Source organism: Heliangelus exortis, chromosome 13 (genome assembly GCF_036169615.1).
Source record: "Heliangelus exortis chromosome 13, bHelExo1.hap1, whole genome shotgun sequence".
Classification (NCBI taxonomy): domain Eukaryota; kingdom Metazoa; phylum Chordata; class Aves; order Apodiformes; family Trochilidae; genus Heliangelus; species Heliangelus exortis.
Genome location: NC_092434.1, coordinates 6228331 through 6243843, shown reverse-complemented (window position 1 = coordinate 6243843; position 15513 = coordinate 6228331). Strand labels below are relative to the sequence as shown.

At 39.6% G+C, this 15513-nt stretch overlaps 1 protein-coding gene across 2 annotated transcripts in view; it reads left to right on the top strand.

Moving 5' to 3' along the window:
* The first annotated feature begins 1484 nt into the window (after window positions 1-1484).
* The window catches only part of CDH8 (cadherin 8), a 141097-nt gene continuing 127068 nt past the window's right edge, over window positions 1485-15513 (top strand). Inside the window, exon 1 of one of the 2 annotated variants that reach the window (XM_071756671.1) lies at window positions 1485-1845. The gene's annotated coding sequence lies outside the window, so the exon portion shown is untranslated. The remainder of the gene's footprint in view (window positions 1846-15513) is intronic. The other variant, XM_071756672.1, reaches the window with a different exon arrangement.

Below are 15513 nucleotides of genomic sequence, written 5' to 3'. Positions count from 1 at the left end.
CATCTTAAACACAACATAATACCGGTCAAGGAAGGTTGGATTAGGAGGGTGGAACCGAGTGCACTTAAGCTTCCACAACAGTACTATCTCAGTGTTGTATCAGTCCTCCATTTAAGGAGTCTTCATCTGTACCTGACCATGTCTATACCTCGTCCTCCAAGAACAATACTTATTCCTTCTCTACTGGTAAACATTAAACTTGGGGGAGAAATGTAGGCGGTGGTAACAGAGCTATGATGTATGTATGTATTATATTTAATACCTTTAATCCCCTAATAGATAATAAAAGGGAAGAAAGCCTAATGCACTGAACTGATGAGGAAGGTGGTCAAAGGGGTTGCTTTGACCTCTCTCATGGGGCTGGCCGGGGTCTTCCTCAGCCCTCGGCATCGGCACTTTGCTGTCAGCCCGTGCTGAGCCCTCGGAAGGGATGAGCAACCTTCAGCTCTTTAAAGTCAAAGGCAGCTGAGGATACTCAGTGCTTGGGGTCCTTCAGCCTCTTTTCAGCTCTTCACAAGCTGGGGCTGTGCAGGGTGCCAGTCAGGACACCACTGTCAGTCACAAAGAGGATTTGGGAACTGGGCGATGGTCAGCAACTTACTGTACCGCGGCTGCCCTTCAGCCATCCCTTGCTGTGTGAAGGTCTTGGCTCTGTGGGTTCGGGCTGGTTCAGGCTCCTGCTTATGATTGGCTTACCGCTCTTAGCTTTAAAACAGTACAGGATGAAATGTAAATGTCTGCAGTTCTTCGGGGTTTGTTTAGATAGAGGGATTTTAAGGGCTGCCCTTCCTGTCCCCGGAGCGCCCACCTGTCTCTCCGCAGGCTCTTGTCAGGGAGCGGAGCCGCTGCCTCCCGCCCCGCCGCCCTCTCCGGGCTTTGCCTCTTCCCGCCGCCCGCACGCGCCGCACCCCCGATCTCGCCCCTCAGCGCCCGTCTCGCGGCGGCCCCGCTCTCCTCTCCTCTCCTTCCCGGGCATCGCCTCAGGGTACGGGGGGCTCCGCCGCCTCCTCCTCCCGCGCCCTCTGCCTCCGCGGCGCTTGACGGCTGGTTTCCTTCCCTCCCTCCCTTCCTTCCTCCCGCCGCTCCGGGCATGTCCAGCTCAGCCGTACCGCTCCGCCGACCCCGGCCCCGGCCGGCGCCTCCCCGGTGGCCCAGCGCCTCAGAGCCCACCCACCCACACCCTCCCTTCTTCCCCATCTCCCCCCCTGGCGGGTGCCGCCTCAGCGCCCACCCCGCGCGCCCTTCCCGCCCGGCCTGAGGGAAATGCCCGGGCTCGGAGTTGGCGGTGCGGGCGCCTGCGGCGGCTCCGGGAAAGGGCTAGCTCCACGCTTTGTGGAAAAGTTGTGTGCTTACCGGGTTAAAGGCGCGGTGAGGAGGGGGTGCGAAAGAGAGGGAGGGAGGAAAACCACCACCCAAAACTGCTTACATGAATTTCCAAGCGCTAGACCTGCCTCCGAGATCAGCCCAATAAGAGCTGTCAGGGGAGGCTCCCAGCTCACTTTTCCACATCACTTCACAGTTACATTTGGCAGGCAGGCACGTTGGAGCGCTCAGACCCGGAATTAGTGGATTTATTTGGAATATCCCTGCTTTCCTGGAGACCTGCTGCTGCCGCTGGCTTGTGCAAAGGGAGAAATTAATAACTGCACTTTAGCATGCAGGCACAGAAACCCGAGAAGCCAAGTAACCAGCATCTCCTCCAGCATCGGCAGCCTCAAAAAGCATGAAAAGAAAATCTGGAGAATCCTGCCTGTTCAGAGGGACTGGGTAATGGTTTTTTACCTCACCCTTTCAAACCGTGTGTGAAGTGGCTGTCAGCAAGCGATTTCCCTGGTCCTTTAAAGAGTGAGTATTCATTTTATTAATGTTATTTATGTCTTGCTGGCAGAGGGCTGTCTCTCTGTAGATTTCTTTTTGACTTAGTGTCTGTCCGTGCAAGGTGCACTGTGCAAGTGCCTTCCTCGTTAATAGGTACAGTATTACACTGAACTGTGGTGGCTCATCAAGTCAGATATTTTTAAATTCCTGATAATCGAAGTGTCATGGGATTCTAGTTAGGATTATTTTTATTCCCTCCAGAGGAGGAGTGTTTGTAGCTATTTCGCCTCCTGTGATGTTTTTTAGGGTTTTGTTTTTTCTTCCCTCCTTCCACCCCCCTCTCTCCCCCTCCCCCTTTAAAGAATCAGGAGGACTTTGAATCACAGGAAGGTTGCTTCCATCAAAACCCATTTCTTCTCCTTGTTTTCTTCTTTAGTACAATAAATCTCTGGGCTATTTCTCTGTGTTGAATAGATGCAGGGCTGCGTTCATGCATTGAAATAGATGGCAGTTTTCGTGCTGAGAATAAAAATCACCCACCAGCCAGATATGTAAATGAGGGAGGAGGAGACTTGAATAACCATGAGGGGGGGGGGAAATCCCCCTGATTTAGCACCACCACCTCTCCCCCGAAAGCTTTGCACCCCCTAGATAAAGATTTAGGAATGGTATGATAGCTTCCTCTTGTACTTTTAGAGGAGAAAGCATCCCAGAAATACTGCTGCTCTTCTTAAAAGCTGAGATGGGAGTGAATCTTTAGCTTTAACTAGCCAGAAGCCATTCCCATCCCACAAGTTGTTTTCTTTCCCTTTCTTTGGTTGACTAAATAGAAAATGCATCCAGCTAAAACTTTGGACAGGGAGAAAGCCCCATAGCTCCAGTTCTTCATTAGATGCATCACTGCCAAGGCTCCCAGGGAAGAAATGCAGGTGTCTGTTCACCCATGAAGCTGGTTGTTGCACTAAAGGCATCATCTCCTCTTTGAGAGAGGAGCAACACGTCCTTAGATTTTGCTTGGCTACAATATCTGCTGGATAGCAGCATCCCAATTGGGAGCCCTGAGCTGTGAGACAGCATCCCTGCTAGACAGCATCAGACCTGTGTATGGTGCTTGGCTGGGGAGCCTGGGAGGCACTGCAAAGCTTAAGCACAGAAAGCCTATGGCAGTTTCTATGTGGATATTATGGGAGAGATTAATCCAAATCCTTATTTAGACACTGCCTACCGCCATGAAGGTGACACCACTTAACATTGTCAGGAATTCCTTTGTAGTTCGTTGATGTTCGGTCATGTCCTGAATCTGTCTCAATTCAAACAGTTTGCGTTTAGTACCAGACTAAATAGAGTGGAATCAATCCAACCTGGCACATAACAGTGTTACACAAACCTGCTCGTGTTGCCAACAGGTATCAAACTCCATACCCGTGCTTCTCCCTCCCTCTTCTTTCAGACAGGCACAAACACACAGGCTCTGTTTCATGCAAATGATTCTGTTTTTCTTTCCTCTGAAAGTAGGATTAAATACTTGTAAACTTTCCTAAAGGACGATGCTTCTAAAGAGCCACCTCAATGCACAAATGGTTCTATTTCTGTCTCCGGGTATCAGTCAGATGTTTTTTCAGGGGTGCTGATTTTAAAATAGCAATGTGCAATAACTCTTTATTGTTTCAAATCTACCGTGTAGAAGAGGAGCTAACAGCTACTCCTGTTTCAATTAAAGAATAGAGATGATAACTACTAAACCTATAGATAAAGAATCCTCTTAACTTCACTCATCCTCTTTTGGAAAGTCTTCAAGAGTTTCTCTGCAATAAGGATAAAGTGAAATATGCAGTACTTTTGTATGGATGATATTATTCCTTTACATTCAGTCTATTATGAATAATAAGAGACTTCAAAAAAGGCTTCTCAATAAATATAGGTAACTAATATATACATTCAAAAGACTGAAAGATTACTGTAGTGTGCATTTTACCAGTCTTAAATGATAAAGCAACTAGAAGTTGCTATTTTGCATACATATGAAATTATCATTTCACACCCATAAAATGTGATAAGATATAACATCAGAAACCAAATGGTCTCTGTAGTGTTACCTCCCAGCCTAATTGTATGACAGTTTGTAACAGAAAAACCCTAGGAAGGGAAGTGGTTATTAGGACATATTCATCCATTCAGCCTTGGAGTTCTACCTTATTGCATGCAGAATGAGCACAGCTTTCTGCTAGCTTCCTCTGAGAGTTGATACTTACTAATTTTCCATTCTTTTTTAAAAAAAGTTGCATTCTGCCTGTAAAGAACTTGCATAGTTGTAAGCTGAGGGCCTTCAGTATCTTCAGAGGTTGAAGTATTTAATGAAAGTTTGTTCTTAGTTATACAGGGTGAGCAGTTTAACTGGGCAGGCTGCTATCCAGGAGACTAACTTTGGGCATTTCCATCAATATTTTAAAAATCAATCGAAAGTATGTGTGGCTACTTAACAAATGTAGCTGGTTTTAAGAAGTACCCCTCTACAGGACGTCAACTCTTTTTAAACCTTTCATTTAGGAAAAGGAAAAAATTTTCATCTCTGTGAAATGAGAGAGAATCCACCTTAGATGAAGCTGCTCACTGCTTTTTCAGTATGCTTCACTCATTCCAGTCAGGTCCTGCTACTGAAGTCCAAAACAAAGTCGTAAAGGGGGAAGTAGTCCCACAGTGTGGGGTGTCAATTAACTTTATTTGTCATTTGTAATCTTCAGAATTTTCCCAATAATATTGCATCTTTATCAAATAAATTGGTTGGTCCCTGGACAATTGTTTTTTTGTATTGCTGTTAGCATATGCTACACCGTCTTCTCCAGAAAAAAATAAACTTTTACTCCCTAATTTAGCGTGCAGAACTATTACAAGTAAGAACACCCAATCAGCCATGGATATAGAGTTATATTTTCTACCCCTTGAGGGACTTTGAGTTTTCTTTCTGTTTCTTCTCACAGTTGTAGATTTCATCTTTTAAAATCTTAGAAGACCTAAGTGCCCTGCTGGATTTATCCTGGGCTTTTTCAGCCACTTAGTGAAATTAAGGGCCTGGAACCCACCCACTTGACCCCTGATACATACAGACAATTTCATTTGCAAAACTTGAGAGACTTTCAGGGGAAAAAAGCACTGACCTCTAAGTTTATGAACAAAAATGAAATACCAATGTGTATTTTAAGCTCTTGGTGCTGCAAATCTCTGATTATGTATGCTCTCTAACAGAAAGCTGCTGCTCATGCTGCATAGTATAAACAGGTACTTTTATAGCATTTCCAATAACCATAGGATACTGTATATCTTAGCAGAGTTCTGGTTCTACTCTGCTTTCCATTTCTATATTATTAGAACCTAATCTTTTTGATGTACTATTAATACTGACAATTGCATGCTTAAGGTATACACTATAGCTGTATCACAGGAGTCTTTCAACTATGAGTTTAAAATAATACAAACAGAATTCTTACAGTAGGAGAGAAACGCTAAGGCATTTTGAGCTTGAAGCATTTTAAGCATCATTGCTACCATAAGATCACATCAATAGAATTAAATTAGATGATGGAAACTCAACATTTTTCTTAGTGTTGTTGCCACAGAAAAGGTGGCTCACTTTATAGCTTCCTGAACATAACTGTTTGAGCAATAGATGATAGAAATAGATCAATCTATTTCAGATTCAGATCTGAGATTTCTGATTTGTGTTTATATTTTTATTCTGCCCCATTAGATAGACCCATTTGTTCTCAAATCTGTTCATTCTGTTCCTCATTTTGTTGACCAATTAAATAACGTCAACATAGTGACATTTTGACTTTGTTAATAAAATTTTGTTTCCAAAAACGTTGTGTACTGATGGTATTTGAAGTGGTAAGTGGAAAGAAAAGATGAGTTCTGAACCTGTTCAGTTACCAACACGTGACGTTTGAAGTATCTGACTCCAGGCAAGAGACTGATTTCTACCTGCCTTGGCCATGAAAGTTGTCTTTATCTGTGAGTTGCAATGGTCAGACTGAGAATTGATTTTCCAAGGTGTTGAGCATGATGTGTCTTGTGAAAATAATTGGAAATTGAGAATGATCAGCACCTTGGCTTGGATTTGAAACTAGTAACATTAACCAGCCCTTTATGAATAAGTAGAACCTTCCATGAGAAGTGTCTACTGTACCCTGCAGTGCATAAGTCATAGGCAAGCTCAGAAAGGTGTGTATCAATGTGTCTCACTCATACTGAATGTGGACATGGGAGTTCAAAACATTATGAAAGCAGTCAATCTTGGCACTCATTAGTCCACAGTTTTGACTTTCTAATTTGGTGTACATTCAATTGAAATAGCTTACTTCTGGGAAGCAATGCTCAGCCTAATTGAGGGATTTGAATAACCATTTAAATCCATTTCCTTTGCAGTCACTGATTATCGTAATCATATACATGTGTATATTTTTATAGGATTTATATATATATAAAAATCATATTGAAGCCCCTGAATACTAATGCAAATGAGCTGTATTCAGAGGTAGTGCAATTCATTAGTTGAGTTTTGCAATTGAGAACACTTTGGATGTGAATCTCTCATGGAGTAAATGTAACTGCTATGATTGCCTTTTTAGTAACAGATCATCAGAACAAAGTTCTTAGCGTTGCTGAAATTTGGACCGAGTTCTGTATTCTGGTCTGTGGGCTTTGCTTTTTACGTGTTACCAAAAGCTAAACTAAAACAACTAAAAAAATAACCTGCCACAATGAAAATCTCATCCTGGCAGCCACGAAGATAGAATTTTCATGTTTGAGGACCCTAATTTTTCCAAACTTGTTTAAGTTGATGGCAAAACTGGTATCACATTCAGTGATACAAAATTTAAGACCCACACCTCTAATTTAGTATGTTTCAGCAAAATAAATTTGAGCTGGTTTACTGCAGCAGTACTGCATGTAGTTAGAAAAGTCTAGTTAAGGTCAAATTTTTCCTTTATAAAGAAAAAAAAAAACATTTATGCATAAGGCTGAAAAGTTTATATAACTTTCAGTAAATCATCACTACTAGTCATAATTTTATATGCTTAGTTTTATCAGAATATGTCAGGAAAACTTGAGATTTTCTATAATCAGTATTTTGTTCAAGAATGTAGAGAATACCTAATAATCTTTAAAGAAAACCAATGAAAATGAAAGCTCTGTTGTATATCAAAAAAAAAAAAAAAAAAAAAAACCAAAAAAAAAACCTACTGGAAAAGCAGCCCAGGAAGCAAGATATTTATGTTGTCCATTAATATTTAAAGCATTTTTCAGCAAGTACAGGATAAGCACATCCCAGCTGCTGAAACTCTCATCATAAACGATGCCCTAGGCAGAGCATGGTTAACACCTAATTCTCAGTTGCAGGCCAATCTGTTTGCCTTTTTATGAGCTCTCTTTGTGTTGTGCACAACTTGTTTTTTTTCCTCTCTCTCTTTTACAAGTGACATAGGTCTTCAAATTATGTAATGCACCCTTGTAAAAATGAGCATGGGTTTCAGAGATGAGGTTGGCATGAGCTGCAGCTATTAAATCTATATGTAGTGTAGTTCTATTTTAATCAAAGGCGAATTGCTTTAATCAGTGATCTGTAAAGAATAAAAATTACTTTTGTTCATTTGTTCTTTCTGTAGAATGCAAACAATGCAGATGTACCTATTTATTCCATGTTTAAGTTTCTGGAACACCTTGGTTGCTCAAACAGATTTTGACTTTCTTCCTTCTCCGTTTTGAGCCTGCATCATGAGATTCTCAGCAGAACACTGGGAGCTGATATTTTGACACACATCAGTGGAGTATCTGGCTCCTGTAAACAAAACTTTTTTTTCCCAAGTATAGGAGATTGAAAGTGAAGTTTGAAAAAACCTTTTGTTCTAATGTAGATCTAAAATAGCTGTATTGTCATTTTAATCCCCATTCTTTTAGTATCAGCTGTCATGAAAAAAACACCAAAAATAAACCAACACAAAAACAGCAACAAAAAAACCCCCACAACACTAAAATGTTTTAGATATTAATTTCACTGGAGAGGAAATGCAGTCAAGTTATGTTCATCTGAAAACTGTGGAGCACATACTGCCTATTAGTCAAATATCTGTATAATGTCTAGCACTGCTGGATTTGTGACTGCAATTCCTGAGCATTACAAGTACAAGTAATAATAAAAGAAACAGAAAAATACTTTGGAAGTGCTAACAACACACTTGGTGGGTTTTTTTTACATGCCCTCTGGTTCTCTAAAGTAGCAAATTCTTCTGGAAAACCTGACAACTTTACGTACTGAGTACTGTGGCCTGGGCAGCTTTAAAGTTGTCTTGTGTTTATTTCACTATTTAAGAGCAACAAAAGTGTTTTTCTTTTTTAATATTTAAAAATACGTATTTGCATTTAGGTGGTCAGTGACATAAAATAGACATGGCTGATATGTTAAAATACCACCAGTCAGTATGTTTCCTAGTTAGAGCAAAGGAGTAGGGAAAAGAAGAAGAATTTATCATAGAAAAGCTTATCTAATCCCTTCTTCCTTGTCCTTCACAGAGACCCCTAAAAATGGAGTAACATGTTTTTGCTAACAATAGTGTTATAGATAATAATAAATCCACTAATAAATATTAAACATCTAAATATTGAATAAACTCTTGCATTTCTGTACTGGCATGTATATTTTTGCATATTTATATTGCCTCAATGAAAGGATATGGTTTCCATCAGCTATATGCCCAGTGCAGGGGCCCACAGACACTGCTTAGAGCAGTCCCTTAGCATTTGACACAGTAATAACTTGATAATCTAAAGATCTTTTCTGATGTCTTTAGCTATAAAGAGCAGAAATGTATGACTAGATGTAAAAAATAAGGTGTCATATCTTAACACACTCTATGCGTGTGGGATGAACATCTAAGACCAGAAAGAAAGAGAGAGGTTATGTCTGCTACCATTGTTGCTGAAATAAGTAATTATTTAGGTAGCTGCCTTTTGATTTTCCAAGAAGCCTTAAGAAAAGTGTCACACACGTAATATATCAAACCAGACTTAGGCAATTGATTTGCACTTGTTTTGGCAGGATCCTTTCCCGCACATCTCCGACAGCACAAAGTGTACTTCAAGTGTATGTCACCCTGCTGCTACAGCAGAGTTAGTATAACATTTCCCAGCTCATTTTCCTCTGAAATTTCAGGTGCTTGGACAAAGGAAAGATTGTGTTGATAATGTTTTTCCACATTCCTGTTAAGTCCAGGTGACATAGCAGTCCCTTAAAATCATTGTTAGTCAGTGAAATTTAGAACAGCTACAAAGTACAATTATGATTTGGCCCTGTGCCTAGAACATCCATGGCCTGAAGTCAGGCTGTTGGCTTGCTGGTTTTTTTCAGCTCCTCTGCTGTGCTTCTCATGGTCAGGATCACTGGGAGTTCCCCTCCTGTCAGACACAGCTTTCAGAACAGCACACCTGACTGCAGCCTGGCTGCAGCTGAGACAATGGCAGAGGTTTCCATCCCTAAAATCTGCCAGCATCAATGAATGGAGCTGCATCAGACAGCCAAGATTATATACACTAGGAGTCCGTTGGTTTCATTTCAGTAGTTTTACTGTCCCTAATTGTTTGTTCTTTTTTCCAGAAGTTATCCTTCACTGTTTTGTTGATTCAACTATTTAAATGCTCTCTAAAGCATAGAGTCAAGCTGCATATGCTCTTTGGCAGCACAGCTGTTTGCAAGAGTTTCTGGTGTTGTCCTGTACTTCGTGGGTTCCTTAGTTGTGCTGATACGACAGCTTGTGCAGCAGTTCTGTAAACTACATCAGTGCAAAGATCTGGGTTATAAACTTGAAGCAAAAGATTTCCTGAGGAAGGGTTTTGTTGCAGTTTCTTTTAAAGCCACATTTCACTGATCTGTCCTTACAGTGTTGCCTTGCCAATAGCAAATGGGAAAGGAGAAAGAATTATTGTGAACATGCAGGTTGTATGTCGTGGGGTGAGGGGCGGGGAAAACTCTTAAAATTATTCTTAGTGAAAGAATAGCATGAACAATGGCCTAACCCAGCACTGTCAGATTGATTTGGTTTAAAAAACACCTTACTATTAAAAGCGTTTAAGTTAACAAGATCATTTTGACAGAACTGGGTTAGGGAGTGACTACACACACAGTTATGCTGGCAGATAAGAGAGGCAATGGAGTCCAGCCAGGGCAGGCAAGTGGCACTTCGCTGTGTGCACTGCAAGCGTGATCTTAACTACTGCCACAGTAGTGTGTCTGGTTACAGCCTCAGTCCCTCTTCATCTCTCAGTGAAGTGGAGAACTGCTTTTTAATTTTAATGTTTTGGGTATATGGAGCAACCTTACAGAAATGAATAATCCACTGAAGAATAATAGTAGTTATGGCAAGAAGTCCTGGTTCCTTTCCATCAGAAACATGAGAATGTTGCCTTCCTTATCCAAGGTTATTTGAAATTAAGTTCATGTACAATATAGTGGATATTTATTGGAAATAGTATGTAGCAAAGTTATGCAGACAAGGATAACATAGTCATTTGTTGGTTAAGATGCCTTGATTGTTCTGATCTGAACTTCGGCTTTGTGCTGCCTTACTGGCAAATTAAAATTCTTACCACAGATCTCTTATGCGAAAAACTTATTCCTACATGTGAGACTGGAGTGCTAAGGCCTTATATTTTGACTATTGAAAACTTAAGGCTCTATTGTGCTGCCAGGAGAGGATCAATGAAGGAAAGATAATTGTGCTTCCCATGGTGCTGCGGTTGATGGAAAAGGACCCTGTCTGAATCTTTGAGAAATGGGACTAGGAAGCCTAAGTGGTAGTGTACCCGATACCTGCAGTAGTAAAAGTAAACCTAAAGAGCTTAAGGAACAGAAATAACCATGGGAAGCCAAAAAAAAATACACCCCTGACAGATACTCTAACTATTGTGAGGGCAAAAAAATACAGGAAGGAGAGAAATGGCCATAGGTTTAAAAAAAAAAAAAAAAAAAAAAAAAAAAATTAGCAATAACACAGAATTTTGCTTAGAAGTTGGACAGAAACACTAAATGATTCAAAATACCTACATCTGTATTCAGGCAGTCAAAATGGATCCCAAGTGTGCAGCGCTGTAGACAGGGGTAATACTGCACCTGACCATCAGCTGTGGGAAACCTGTGATATTGTAAAAAGAAACGTGTTGTTGCCTGATGGATTTAAGATAAAGGAAGTCACAAGATGTCAATTTTTGTCAAGGACACCTGATTAACCTTCCAGTTGTATTGTCCTAATCTGTATTAAAACTATTACCTGCAACTCAGTTTCGTAGAAATAAGGATTCTTATGTCTGGCAGAAATTAAAATAAATTCCTTCTTCTGGACACAAATGCCCGTTTGGGCTGGATGGAATTTTGATGCTCTAAAGGGAGCTGTATAGGGCACAGACTGTCTGCCTGGTGTCACACAATGCCAGCTGGAATTCTCCATCAGCAAATGAATGCCTCTCATCAAATATTTGAAGCTGCTTGTATTGCAACCTGGATTTGCTTATATTAAATGAGTATCAAAGGTGGCTAAAACATGTTTAATAGAACTCCACTTGCCTTTATGTGTTGTTTACCTCCTCATGTTGTGGCAGTTTGATACCACTCTTCTGACTGCATGATGACACATCCATTTGATGTACAAAATGTAAAGAATTCTGAAAATTCTGTCAAAAAACTGCTTTAGGCAAAGGTCACCAACTTTTGTCTGGCATCTTTAGCATAACTTATTTAAATAAGCCAGTAATATTTTTTTAACTTAACAGATGTTTGGGAATTGATAAAATCTACCCTAATAAAATAATGAGGCCAAAGGGCTTACCTGGTGCATATTGTCACTATGAATTATAAGGTAAATGCAGAATGAAATAAGGAAATCATTGCAATTCTGAAGAGAATCTCCTGTTTCTCTTGTGAAGAGACCCTTGAGTCGCTCTACAGTCTTTTAAACTTAAATCATGGTGTAAATCAATGCATTAGCATTGTAATAAAGTAGTTTACCAAATAGATTTTCTGTAGTTTGAAACCTTAAAATAGAGTATCTTAAAACCTTTTATGACTTCTTTTTCAATAAATTTACATATAGAAATTTTATTAATTTTAGTAATCTTTTAAACAAATCTATTGCATTCTAGTGCTCACCTTTTAAAGCTAAAGGGTTTGAAAATATTTGTAAATAAATTAGTTACATCAGAGATGCTAGGTATCATAAAGCTTTCCATCACTCATATACAAAATGAGAACCATCATTCGTTAGTGAATCTACTATTACTATTTACTGTTATGCCTGTCTCTAGCCTTATACTACCATTCAACTCATGCAAGTAACCTACACAGTTTTAGTTCCAAAAGAGGTTGCAATGTATATTACATTAATTTCTGAAGCTGGTATGCAAGGTATGTTCTGGCATTAGGTTATAAACTTCTGCTTCACTGTAGTAACTTTTTGTGTTGTACTTATATAAAACTTATGCACTCTGTGGCCTAGAACTATACAAATACAGCTCCAAGATGCATGCTTTTGTTAATAAAGTAATATTTTTCTAAAGGTATATCAGCACACACACTAAGTGGAAAACAAAGTGCTATCTGTATTTCACTGTAGGTTGTGCATGGAGAACCAAATTTATGAATAGTCTTTAAAACTGAGAAACAGAAAGTTATCTGAATCTCTGCTACCTGACATAGCGTCACATTTTCTTTCATCTATTTGCTACATTACATAAATTCTTTGTTTTAAATATCATTTTCCCCTCTCAGGGCTGAATGAAGAACTAAAGATGTTCTGTAAACAGCTCTGCTGGATTAGAGTTGTGGATATCATACACTATACAGGGAAACCACTTAGAAGAATAGTGCAGTTTTGATTCAGGGAACAGCCCTGTAGCCTTTTGACTACGTGGAAATCCAAAGCAAAAGTTGTGCTTCTATGAATGCCAACAAAATCTTTGAAGGCACACTCTTTAAGGGCTGGGTGCTTATCCTCTTTTGGTTGCTTAGCAAAAGGTAGCTCTGGCTGTAATGCAGTAATTTTGCTGTCATTCCATAGTTGCCACTTCTTTAGATCCTGGCAAAATATGAGAAGGGAAATGCTACTATGCCTCACCTGCTAGTCTTCCCCGATTACCTTATCTCCCTTTACCTGTGAATTTTTAATATCATTATAGTAGCCTGGTGCTGTAGCCATATCAGTTTCTCCTACATATCTGATCCATGGGGATTGTACTCTAATTATCAGCCGTTTCTTCATATTCCTATTAGCCAACACAAAATTTGCAGGGCCAGGTATTAAATATCGCCTTCCATCCGACAGCAACACATAGATGATGTTCTACTGCTGGGAACAGTAAAGAAAATTAATTTCCAAATTTGGTAAAGAAATTTGGGGACAATGCAATCTCCATTGCACAAAGTAAATGCCACGAATCACTGGTGGAGCAGTGAATCCCAAATGAGAGTCTGGTTCTCAAATAAATCTCAAAACGCTCCAGCAGTCTGGTTTGAACTGCAGGGAAATTTATCTGGCTGCACCATTACATGCTGATCATATTCCCTTTGCATTACACATGCGAAAGCCCCACCAGATTTTGATTTATCTTGCACTGCTTAACACTTGCCTGATCTTCCTGTTCATACTTGAGTGTATCACAGTTTTGTGTTCACTGAGATTGCATAACTGTACTATTCACAGGGTTATTTCACTGAGTTAGGTTTAACTGGTATATATACCATATATAATATGTCCATTACTAACAATTTCTGTGTACTTTTTGACTCTTGTTTGCCTTAAATATTGCTGAATCCTGTGAGGATGATCCAGTCACAATTAATCTTTTGCATTCGTGCTAGTGTTTAGGATCTAAATTTGATTGGAGTAAGTGAAAAATAACAGGCAGGAAATCTGGGGGAGGAACTGAGGAGTGATGAGCTGAAATGAACTTAAGGCTTGCCAAGGACTCAGAGTCTGAAAAAAAAAATATCCTGTTCGTTCCTCAAACAAAAATGTTTCTGTGAGCACTGGATTGTTTTAATGTCATTCATTTCATCTCTTTTAGAAGGCAGGCTGTGTAATTAGGAAATGCTTTCAAAAAGCTTCTTCAATATGAAAAGAAGTACTTTATTATCATTTGGTCCTTTGAGTCAAAATAATGATACCCCTTTCCACTGGAAGAGTAAGAAAGTGAGTCACAGCACATCCGGGTTCTTTTTAAGGCTTTCTTGGGCAAAGGTGTAACATACTATTCTGTTTCGAGTGGACCTCTGTTTCTGGGTTAAAAATCACTTTATGCATAAAATCTGAAAACTCAGCTACAGAAAAGGACTTTCAAGGTGGGTTTTCAGTTTATGGCCCAGGTTTTTAATTTAATTCTGGGTATTGTTTGAAGATGATGTCTATTCCTATGTTTTACAGTGGTTTTATTTTTACTGTTTCAATTCTTGCACCATTGAAGAACTGAGAAAAATTATTGCCCTGACAGACCACTCACCCACAAATCCACTCGTATATGCACAAGGATCCCATACAAACCATCTAAACCACTTTCATGGACAGTTTGACTTTTTCTCTTTTGATACCTTCTACCACCAACCATGCCTCAGGAAACTGATCTTTTTAAAATGTGCCAGAAAGCAGCTGTAGTAATCTGTTTAATTCACTAGGCTGAAGAGGATTTTCAGAGGGTGACTTGGCAAGCCCTTCCCATCAAGAAATTAGTGTTTGCTCCTTGTCCTTTTCCCTCTTCTGGGACTAGGTGAATGTTGAGAGACTGAAGACCTTTCTTGCTTCCCTCGCATTTTTTTCAAAATCTTATTGCAAGAGCATGCTGTATTTTCTGATTTCTTGCTTGCCATCTCAGTTGTCAGTGAGGGCTGAGCAATGATTCTAAGCCATGCAGTTACTTCTGTAATGGATATTCACATCGTTTTTGATGCATTGTCAGGGCACTGCACTATTAGTTTGCCATTCTTCCATGCTGCGTGAGATATTGAGTTTTAGTTTGATAGCAGCTCTTCTCCCATTTTGACAAGTTTCTCACATTTTCAGATTTTCATGCAACAGATTTCACAGTAGCCTTGGTAATTACTGAAGTTGAAAAAAATATATATATTTTACAATGTTTGCTTTTAAAAAAACAGCTGATTTACACTGGTGTGATATTTTCAGGTATTTCAGATATTTCTTCCATGAGCGTATATGAATCTAGGAAAAAAAAAACCAACACAAAACACCTCCCAAAAAATCCTGACCCCACTAAGGTTTTTATAGATATGCAATAGTAGGAATTAATTTTAAAATGTAAAAAAACCAAAAAAACCAAAAAAAAACAGCCTAAGACCCAAAGTAGGTTTAAGAGTAGTTATTTCTACCTATTTCATATACAGTGGCTTCTTAAGAGATTGTCTGGATATGAATCAGTCGAATGTAGCTGGAATTATTTTTCTTTTTTTCTAACTCCAGCCTCATTAGAATAACTGTAATTCAGTCGTTCTCCTTGAACCATGTCCCATCTACCTTTCTAAGTGATCCATAGCTGCATTTCAGGTTTTGCCAGTCACAGTGGCATTAGCAAACCCTACTATTGTCCCTTTTCAGGGAATCTCTACACTGAGATGAAATCTGATGTGGTCTTCTAATACATGAAATG